Source organism: Thermobia domestica, chromosome 11, assembly GCF_964235325.1.
Source record: "Thermobia domestica chromosome 11, izTheDome1.hap1.1, whole genome shotgun sequence".
NCBI lineage: Eukaryota > Metazoa > Arthropoda > Insecta > Zygentoma > Lepismatidae > Thermobia > Thermobia domestica.
In genome coordinates, this window is record NC_137464.1 from 227,973,973 (window position 1) to 227,986,178 (window position 12,206).

A 12,206-nucleotide genomic window follows, 5' to 3' on the forward strand; every position below is an offset into this window, starting at 1 on the left:
GGTATACGTCTCATAAACCCATGTTACTGAACGAAACAACAACAAACTCAGAATCAATTTAACTTAGGCAATAGCATACGTCTCGAAGTTTTCAAGTTTATTTTCCAATAATTATTAGTTAGTTAATAGGTTCATGTTTCATATGTCAATGCTGCTGAACGCCTTGATTAACTGAAATTAAGCTACTATTATTAAATCTTACAGTATGTTCTTATATTTTAATAAACGCTGCTAACAAACACGAATTCAATTTCCGGTTGTATCCTAAAAGTTTCACGTTAAGGATGGTGCATTTTGTTAAAATGAATCACAATTTAATTTGTAATGGTTCGACATGTTCTAACCCTTAATGCTTTTGCCTTTGGTGCAAACAAAACCATGGTACCGTATTCACTAAAGTTATCATCATCTTTACTGCAAACATATTTCCGTTCTCAAGTACAAATTTCACATGTCATAATTTTTTAATGTTATTGCCTTTCGTGCTAAGACGTACAATTTTAATTTCCGGGCAAGTCTACCCGCATAAACAAAGTCACCTTAACATTAAAATGCGGATTTAATTCCCGCGTAGACCTGCCACTGGCGTGCAGGTTCAAATTCCAAGCGGTCCTACGCATATAAGCAAAGTCACCTTAACAGCGGCGTTCGGGTTCAAATCCCAGGTGCGCTTACGCGTATAAACAAACCACTCTTAAATGCCCTACAGCAACAACGCTATAAAGGTTTGGAAATTAATTTTCAATAATAAATATTATATTTAATCTCGGGTTTTATTCAATGTTACTCCAATCCAGTTAGCTATAAAATATTCTCCCACATTCAAATGTATTCTGCGATATTTAAATATATCTTTCACGCCATTTCCCTCAAAATCTGACGGACTAAACAAATTAAGTTATTTTTTTTTCACTGTATATAAATCAAATTTCCACCCAGACAAACTCAAACAAAGTGATTATTAAAAATAAAATACGTTCGCTTCATATAAGCATTGTCTCTAGTTCAAACCTTGAATCGGTCATAAATAAACAAACGAAATGTATATCAGTTTTCTTATGCATCTCTATATCAATTTTAAACTTATAAATATTCTTTCAACAAGAAACAAAAATAAGATTGTGTATGTGTTTTCAATAACCATATTAAAACAGTAAAATTACATTTCTTTTTCTTCTATACTTTTTTTTCTTTCTTTCATCGAATAATCCCGTACTAATTATTATATAATTCTCTTCAATCATTTGTTTTCATTACTTTAATACAAAATCAACTATAATAGAAAATTGTGGTTCTATGCCATCTGTCGGAGAAATTTTAAATTAACTTTAGTTTAGTATAAGCCGTGTGCCGTGTTGACGTATTTATTATTAGTCCTAAATATATATTTATATTTTAAAAGGTAAAGTATGATATATATTTCTTTTTTAGCCATTAAATACTACTGATAGCATTAAATAAGTACCCTTCTCGCAGTTGTGTTCTGTTAATAAAACATAATTTGTGAGGGCATAGTTGATTCTTCTTCTATCAGTAAACCACCAAACGTTCATTATATTACAAATCCCTAAGGGGGACCCACCAACACATATGACCCTTCAGTTGAACATAATTATCATCATCATTATGTTATTACCTATTCAGAAAAACCCGTAATTGTAAAAACTAACTAATGGGGAACCGGTAAAAACAACCCCACATAATTCTCTTTTTTTGCTATAATATAATACTGCTAAAATCTAGGATCACCTATAACTAATGGGCCCCCGCCAGTTATAGCTACGTAATTTTCCTTTTGCTATAATGTAATATACTGTTAAAATCTAAGTAAACCTGGGGGCCGCGGTGGCTCGGTGGTAGAGCGTTCACCTTTGGTGTTTGGGGGTCCCGGGTTCAATACCAAATATTTCAACATTTTCATGACAAACATTGTTTGGATTTATTTTTTTTTTATAAATTGTGGTGGACAAATATCGTACATATGAAAATTTCTCGGTAGTTTTCCCGTTTCCTCCCACTTCCTATATACTTTTAAAAGCTTATTTTAGCTCCCATATTTAGTTCAAACACCTTATTTTTAACAACGAGTTTGCACAGCAAACGATTTATTTTGCAAGTTCGCAATTTTTAAAATATTTTCGAAATTATTTGTAGGTTCACACTATAAGTGTTCGAGTAATTCATTAGGAGCTTTTTAATATTTCGCAGGGTAGCTGCTCTTAGCTTGTGTACGAAGCAATCGGTAAAAGATAAGAAAGGAGAATATAAAAAAAATAGAAATCGATCCGTAAAATAAGTTGCTCCGACTAATTTATTAGGAGAATATCTTTTTATTCTCTCACATATTGTTCGACAAATAAAATAATCACCGTCTCCTTTAGCCTAACCGGCATAATTGTGGGTACTCAAAAATTTCTAAGTAATCCTGTGACTGGGACCCGCCAGTTATACTGCAAATAGGACTACATAATTTCCTTGTAATACAATACTGTTTAAATCTAGAGGAACCCATAACTAAGAGGGGAAGGGCCCCCGTTACTTGTAAAAATATACTACAAATAGTTGTACGTAATTCTCTTTTGCTATAATACTGGTAAATTTAGGCAATCTATCTGACAGGCAAAAACCACTTAGTTGGAGGGGTACAAATAGGACTACATAATTTCATTTTTGCTATAATACTGTTTAAATCTATGTTGGGCTATCTGAAAGGCAAAACCCCCTCGTTGAGGGACATGGGCTCTATCTGGGAGGCAAAAGCCACTTAATTGGAGGGACATCATTTCAATTCGCTTCGTTATAATACAATACTGCTAAAATCTAGAGGAAGGGCCCCCCCGTTACTTGTAAAAATATACTACAAATAGTCGTACATAATTCTCTTTTTGCTATAAGATAATACTGCTAAAATCTAGAATCGCCTATAACTAATGGGCCCCGTCAGTTATAGCTACGTAATTTTCCTTTTGCTTTGCGAATATACAACAGGTTTTCAAGTCAAAAGACAGTGTTCAATAACCAATGTATTTAGGGGTTTCCGTAAATTTTCTTTCTTGACATTAAAGCTATTGTTTGCGCTATGTGGCTACCACCCACGCAAAATAACTAACATTCAGTAATATTTACTATTAAAACACGATAATGTTGGGGGAAAAGCGCTCCCCCCAAGACTAAAACATTTCTTTCTGCAAATACTAGTCTTAGTTCAAACATTTGCGTTCCTAAAAAGATTATCAGTTGTGTTACCAAAGCGTAGTAGTATACCATCTATTGGCAAATGAGCTTACTTAAACAGTTCAAGTCCCATCTGTACAACGTGCATATATATATTAGGTATAACTGATTTAAAGTGCTCGGTATAACAGTTAAAAAAAATCGTAACAAATGAATCAAACATATTGTAATTAAGCATCCTATAATTAAGCAAATAAAACTCTACAAGTAAATGGTCCGTCTTTTATTTGTAGGTTCACATTTTTAATATGTTCTGCGCTTGCTTAGCATACAATCCAATAAATAAGTTGAATTTGCTACGCAAATGAACCAATAAAATAAAATAACACGAACGAATAAAATAATCGCACTACAAGTGTTCTGAGCTTGCTTCGCATACAATCCAATAAATAAGTTGAATTTGCTACGCGAAAGAATGAATGAAATAAAATAACACGAACGAATAAAATAATCACACTGCAAGTGTTCTTAGGAGTATGCTTTAGCATACGAAATAATAAAAAAAAGATACGATCTGTAAATAATAATAATAATAATAATAATAATAATAATAATAATAATAATAATAATAATAATAATAACTTTAGTAATCGAAAATCGCAATTACATTTCAAGCGTTTTCAGTATATCGCAAAGCTTATCCTCTTGCATGATTACAAAAATGGTCGTAGGTTTATTTCCCGGATAATGTTTCTCAGAAGCAAATCGTGTAGTTTTTCAATAATTATTCAAAACTCATTATTATAATCAAGTGAATAATACATGTCATTTAAAAAAGTTCTCACCTTAAAAAATCAGAGTTCGTTCTGTTAAATCAGTCACAAAAAAGTTCAACACACAAAAAAATCAACACACACACACACTATGAAACGGTGTAAAAACAATAATAACAAACATTATTTCAATACTATATATATATATATAAGGATTTCATTATGTCCCTCCCCCAAGCATCATGTTTTCATCGGGTTTTCAGCCCGATTTCATTAATTATAAATAAATAAATAAGGTCATCATATCCGCTAACATCGTTTATTCAGTGTTACGGTAAGACATCTAAAAATTTCTTATTTTCAAGTTCGTCAACCGCTGGAGAAATCTCATTCAGACAGGGTATCGATCGATCAACATTCAGGACAGGCAATGTACGGTTTTCATCTAATTAAGGAAAATGCTTACATGTTCATCAGATATTAGATATTCTGCCAAAATCAGATATTGCCACAAAAATACATCTTCTAAAAGGGGGAAGAAACATAAAATTTCTATCTGTCTTCTTCATCACTGCCGATAAGTATCGCAGTGACAAACATCGTTAATGGAAAAATATTTCAGTATGTTGACAGACAGTTTCTCCTGGCCAAGGGAGAAAGTGTCTAAGGTTATTCCAGTACAAGCGGAAATAAAATTAGAAAAGTGCATTGACACTCTATACATGCGTGTCACAAGTCATAGTTCTATCGGGAGCAAGGTGAAAGCGTGTAAGGCAACGACCCGGAAATAATGGCATTTTACAAAAATAAAACTCTATTCATTCTAAAACAGCCTTCTCTCAGAGACGGAAGAACAACTCACTCGCTCCGTATTTCAAACTTGGCTGTAAACACGGAGTTAACTATAAGGAATAAAAATAATGAATATTAACAAAATAAATAAAGCATTCAATCATACACAGACTTCGTATTTCCCATGTTTTTTTTTCTCGCCAATTTACATGTGAGAATTGCAATAATTCTCAGTACAATACAGCATTCACCATTGGTGTTTGGGGGAGTCCCGGGTTCAGTCCCCGTACAATACAACGTTCACCTCTGGTGCTAAGGGTCCTATATTCAATTCCCGTACAATGCAACATTCATCTCTTGTGCTAAGGGTACCAGGCTCATTTTCAGTACAATACAGCATTCACCACTGTTGCTAAGGGTCCCATATTCAATTCCCGTACAATGCAGCATTCATCTCTGATGCTAAGGGTCCCATATTCAATTCCCATAAAATACAACATTCATCTCTGTTGCTAAAGGTCCCATGTTCAATCTCCGTACAATACAGCATTCATCTCTTGTGCTAAGGGTACCAGGCTCATTTTCAGTACAATACATTGTTCACCAATAGTGTTAAGGGTCCCGGGTTCGATCCCAGTGCGTATCACACATTATAAGTGTTCTGAGCTTCTTATTTTTAACAAATAAAATAATCACCATCTCCTTTAGCCTAACAGGTGGGACTCAAATATTAATTTAATCACTACTACGAAAGTACGTGATACAGAATGACGTATCAACAGATTTAATTCAAATTTCCATTATTATTATTTTTAAAAATACCCAGTATAAAAGTCTCTACACACACGTATACACACTCGAAAAAGAGTACATGACCTTTCCATGTCAGCACAACTAAAAACAGAAATATAACAACTTTCCAAATCCATGTCATCAACCCCTAATGACCTACCAAACCGTCTGACAACATCCATTAAAGAACCATGTTAGAACATCATTATTACGTAAAGTACCGCTAACATTCCAGCTTTCGGGTGTAGAAGTTTGTCAGACTCTACTGCGTTGATTTTAGATTTGAAATGGTGACCCACAACACAAAATTTTCACTGGACGGTGGTGTAGATCGTACTACGGATGAAACAACATTACTTAGTGTGGTGACGCGCGTAACCTGGTAAACACAGCATTTACATGCCGACTGGATTATACATTTTTCTCCGTGTACGTAGGCAATCGATAAATTTTACCAATTTCAATCAATATATTTAAGCAACCTTGGCTTCTTTATAAAACAACAGGCATGCAGAAATATATAATTTGGTTTCGTTTCGTATGTTTAGGCTTACCATCCTTACGTAATACCGAGGTTATCAAGGAGAAGACTTTCGCTTATAGTGACATCCGAACCGCTACTTGGTTTACACATGAAAGAAGGGTTGTGGTTCGACCGAGAATTGAACATGGGACACCTTGATTAAAAGGTGAAAAGGAAATAAGACTAATGCAGATGGTTTGACATGTGGAAACGTCACCATGAAGTTCACACGATTCGCATTTTTGTTCTTTTTATTTATTTACTTTTTTTTTGTTTAAACCAATTATTAAAAAAAAACAGCTCGTGTAAACGAGCCAACCCTAAAAGTAAAAACTTCTTTTTAAAAAATATACAAATAACTAGCAAAATTGTATGTAGTATTTTTACTTCAAAATATTCCATACCCTCTTTTTGAAACAAAATGAAATTAAAATAAAACAAGAGAAATACTTAGATTTATATGATACAATTAAAGGTTGCTCATCTGGAACTTTTGGTTCTGTATATTCTTTAAATTCTACAGTTAAGTTTTTTATAACCACCATCAAGGGCTGCCATCAGTGGGGGCAAGGGGGGCGCTCACCCCCTAGAGGAAAATGTACTTCAGAATATCGAAAATCCAATAGAATGTTTACATTAGTTACAGCAAAATTTGAAACTATTTTTGAAACGTCGTTTATACTTGCCCCCCCCCCCCCCTTGGAAATCATAACATGGGCGCCCTTGACCACCATCACAGTTTACCCAGTCCTCAAGTTTTCTGAATTTTTAACAAGAGGGATTCAACATATCATTACGAAACTCCCCCCCCCAAAAAAAAAGGACTACGGAATACATTTAAGCTAAGCTAAGTACAACTGCACAACAAACATGACTGAGTGGTTAACTTTTTGCGCTTCTCTCGGGAAGTCCGGGATTCAACCCAGCATTCGACCATTCTGACAAAGCTTTCCTTCATTCCATCTGTGAATGTATAAATAGTGCGTGTACTGCCCTATAGCAGTGTAGGAGTTGGCCGACTTCCTTTCTTATTGTTTTTAAATTGTTATTATTACTAATTATCAGCAGTGACGGTTTTGCGAAGGTTAGGGTATCGGTCTTTCGGACTGAAGTCTGTTCCCCAAAGTTGCGGAATGTCTAAAACGAACGAAATATCTATTAGTTATGCCTTTACTCATAAACTTTAAGCTCCCGTCAAATAAAAATTACGAATGTTTAGGAAAACTAAACATTAGTAGTAAGAAAACCCCTCCCAAAATACTTTTCTAAATTCGCCACTGATTCTCAGTATAAAATGATCTTCAAGGTTGTATCCGGAAGATTATTGCTAAACATATAAACGAAACGATATATTAGTTATGCTTGTACTCATAAACTTCAAGCACCTCCTAAATAAAATTAGGACTTTTTAGAAAACGAAATAATCAGAGAAACCCCTCCCAAAGTACTTTTCTAAATCCGCTACTGATTATTTGTATAAATTGGTATTCACGGTTGTATCCGGAAAATTATTGCTAAATCATTGCACAACTACAATATAACAGAAATGTGGAAGTACGGTTTGACGGACATGTTGAAAAACGTACGCTTTGACGGATATATAGAAAAACGTAAGTTTAACTTTTGTGCTAGAAGCTAGAGTACTAAGCTCTTAGAAATGAAACACGGATGACAAACTAAAATGATCCAGAGAAGAAAAAATGTCTATAACTCAAAAGTTAAAATAAAGTTAAATAGCCTGTAAAATTGCCCTCAAATATTACAATCTTCATGTTAGCTTTAATTCGTAAAACATGTGCTCCATCCATCTTGATGGTGAATTACAGAGCTAAATATGGCATTTAGGTCATGGAATTCTTATCTAACTATAGAATATGCTATAAGAAAGCTATTTGGATAGAAAAATCATGAAAATGAAAAAAGCCAAAATTTCCAAAATTCTCGTTTTTTCCCCAAAAAAGCCGGCTTTTTATGTGAAAAAACCATCGATTCAAACAAGCCGGCTTTTTTGCATCTCTATGACAGTTACTAAACCGTCTTTTATAAGCACAAGAAGGAGAAGAAGAAGAAGAAGTGAAAGAAAAAGAGGAGGAGGAAGAAGAAGAAGTTTAAGAAAAAGGCCTGATGATTCTCTAATTTCTGATAGACTTTTATTACGTCAGAAAACTGATGTCTCAGGACTGCGTTTAGTCTGATAGGTTATTGTTACGTGGTCGAAACGGTCTGCTGAAAGATGAGTGGTCTCACAAACGATGAAATTTTGAAGGAACTTATTTTAGAGGAACAGGAATAACATTATACACGGATATGGGAGTGACAAGTTTGAAACCCTTGTACACAAAAGATGAAGAGTTCACCTCTTGCATAAATTTTGCAATGTATATCAAAGTACGCAAAAATAGCAATTTGTTATGAAAAATTGATAAAAAAAAGTTATATTTCTTGAAAGTATAAGCAAGATTTAATGTTTATGAAATTTAAGTACAATATTCACTTATTGTTAATACAAAGATGAAGCCCTTGTGCCTAAATGGGAAATCAATATGAAAATATTGCTTGAAAATATTGATTATGGTGCTAGCAGTACATTTCAAACAAGAATTTCAAAACAATGTTAGAAGAAACAAGATAAAAGTCAAAGAGTCAAAATGACCCCCCCCCAATGTAATAATGTAGAAAAAGTCCCAAATGAATCTAAAGGTAAAAAAAGAAGAAGAAGAAGCTATGTTAAATGATTAGTAGACATCGGATTTTTATACAAATGCATATTTTGTTTCCTTATATGCATCTCTATTAAATTTAGTAGAAGTTTCTAATGACAATAACACAGCTCGAATTTGAAATTTTATAAAACATATAAATCCATATTTCAAAGGTTTTATATTAGTGCTTAAGAGCATATTGAACATATTCTATAGGTTTTTATTTCAGACGTATACTTATAGTATGGCATAAATCCAATTTTAATTTGTATTTTCAATGCATTTACACGTCTATGCAACAGAACAACTTTTTACAATGGAGGATGGAAGAATGCCTATTTTATGGAGGACCAATAATGTTAGCAACCGATCAGCAGAGCAGAGATGCTTACAGTTGGCAAGACGTTAAGAGAAATCTGATAATGATAAAGACATTGTAATATCGTGACGACATTAATCCAGAAACAAGAGAAACGAGGTATGCTGCTCAGTGAATGCTTACATTAGCTCGACTTGATGAAGTTCAGCACAAGCTTGAGCCAGTTCCTGATAAATTCGGACGCTCTGTGGAAAAGAAATTGATGGATGTTATTACCCGACCACAAAACAATTGAAGCCAGGGGAAAATACCTTCGAGGGTTAAATTTTCAACTTGCCAGAAAATATAGATACTAAACTTTCTCTTGGCTCTATAAATATTGTCCAGTAGCATCTATTGATGTTAATAGATCATTTTCTGGCTACACATGGTGGTCAAACTGACACCAAAAAATGAAGAGAAGCATCTTGTGATATTACTGTAAGACTAATTACGGGAAGGAGTACATCCTTAAAAACGAAAACTTTTTTTATTTTTATTTTATTTATTTATTTTTTAGTGGAAACGTGTAGAAAAGTAAGGTTTGTATTATTTCGTGTAAAGTAAATACACTCTAAAAATACAAATGTGAAGAGAAACTAGAAATCGTGTTCTCATATCCAGCGAGATGTGTTTATTTTAATCTCATAATTTTGTGTATTTTAAAAAGTTAGGAGTAGTAAACAGTAACTGTCTTAAAAAGAACTTCTAAAGAGAAGTCCTGAAAGGTAAAGTACACTTTCGATGGTACATATCACCTACAAAATTTTGTCGCAACTTTGCTGCATGTTTGAAAATGCTGTCTTTTATTGCATTGTTAATGCATATTACGTGAATATTTTAACACATTTAACAGCATAGTTGCTTGCATATTTCATTAATTTTAAATGCATAAAAAAATCCAATGTCCAGTGATTAGTTCAAACTTCTGCAGGTAAAGGAAGTTTAAATCATTCTAGAAAAGTGGGAAAATCTAAATATATGTATCTCCTTTTTTGGCTATATTATTTTTACATAGCAAAATCTGTTATATTCATTAACTCGTAACATCCATATCATGCATGCTATAAAACGAAGAACATACTGATTTGCAATGGTTGACGGATGCTAGATAATTACATGTATCCACGTGTAGATAAGGAAACCAAATGTATGTTTTAATTGTATTTTAGTGCATATATCCTTTCCATCTCTTTAAGGAAATGACGAAAAAAAGGAAGCAAAACAAAAACAATATAAATGCATTCTATTTTCAGCGGTAGTAAAATCCACAGAGTGTATTAAAATGATTACCATGATTTCTTTAAAAAATGTAGACCTTACATGAACACAGGACGTTATAAATATATGCAGGAATGGGAGCATAGCCAAGACGTTTCCTTACGTGCGATGGTATTTCCAAAAGTTTCTGAAATATCGCACCACTAGTAATAAGCCGTTCATGACAAGTGGTGCCATCTATGAAAGAAATAACGTGTCAGTTTCAACTTTCTGAAGTTCGTAGCAGACAATCATCTCAATCAGTTATTCTGTGTTGAGCTAGCATAGTGCTTAACAATGCTGCACTCTACACGGCTGTTGTTATCAAGGGTGCAGTGAAAGATTGTGCCTTCGAGGAGACTCACAACCCACCGTACAGCTCAGATTTAGCACTATAGATTGGTAACAACAGCCGCATGGACTGCGGGATTGTCATGCAATATACGAGCTTAATGTATAGCGACTGTTAAAAAAACAAAAAAATCAGTTACTAGGGAACATATTTGAATTAAACCGTTACAAACCATAATTTAATGTGACTGATTTCAGGTTCCGTGAACAGAATCGATATGTAAAAAAACTATTTCGAGTCTGTTCCCAGAAGCGTAGGAGACCCAGATTCGATTTCTGGCGGAAGCTCATGTGGTTTCAATCTCACGTTAAAGTGTAGATGCACTTCTCATATAACTTTGTTGCTGAAAGGGACGCTAATCTCAAAATTAAATCTCCCTGTTCCCAGAATCACACCGAATTAAAAACTTCTACAAGTATTTAGGTTCTGGTACCGAAACCAAAATATCGTGGTTTACGGTTCCGAGCCCAGAACCATTATATCGAAATGCATATCGATTTTGCCTCAGAACAGAAGTGAATTAAAACTTTTATTTAGGGTCTGGTTCCGGAACCATTTTCACTTCTATTACCTTTAACAATCTTAGTTTGATTCCCTGTGAAGAGCACGGGCGTCTTTAACTGTTATAGAAATTGCTATATTCGTGTCCCTGTCGAATCTAGTAGTAAAGAAAAGTTTTTAAGATGCAAACCAAGGAGCAACGTCATATGTACACTACGTGAAGAAGTTTGGTCTGTATAGAATGATATTTTCTCAATATCGAAACCGGAAGTGGTAGTAGATTTTTTACCACTTCCTGTTTTAGTAGAGAGATTAGAGTGGGGATGGAAGGTATTCTTGAGATGTTTTATTCATTGCAAAGAACAGCTTCTATTTATCTATAACAGTTTTTATTCTATAGTGATCAACAGAGCCGTACTGGCCAGGCGAGAAACCGGGAAATTTCCCGGTGGGCCTTAAACGGTGAATTTTTTGGGGAGCCCTCCGCCTTGTGTCGTGAGCAGCAATATACGTACAAAAAGTCACACGTCACTCTCTCCTTGCATATTATAGTATCGGAACGGAGGACAATTACCGGCAATGCAATCAGTTAATCCCAGACCAGCGTTGCCAGCCCATGATGTTGCGAATACAATCGTCCACATTGTTCACAATTCAACCCTTGAAAGGCTCCTGATTTCCCACTCTACTTTATAATTTTGCTGAAATATTCAGCTAAATTGAAATCTCAAATGATGCCATAACTTGAAACTAAATGATAATTTACGTTTCACAGCACCTTGTTTTCCGTATAGAAAATATACAGGCCGGATTATGACCATTGGGGGCCCTGGAGCGGGAAAATATAATCGGGTCCCATCAAAAACTTCTATGATGGGCCTTTTCTCAACATGTTCAAAAGGGTCCATGAATTATATACAAATGACTCATGTCATGTTTTTTAAACTTCTATGGAGAAAATGTTTTCAGTAATTTTTAA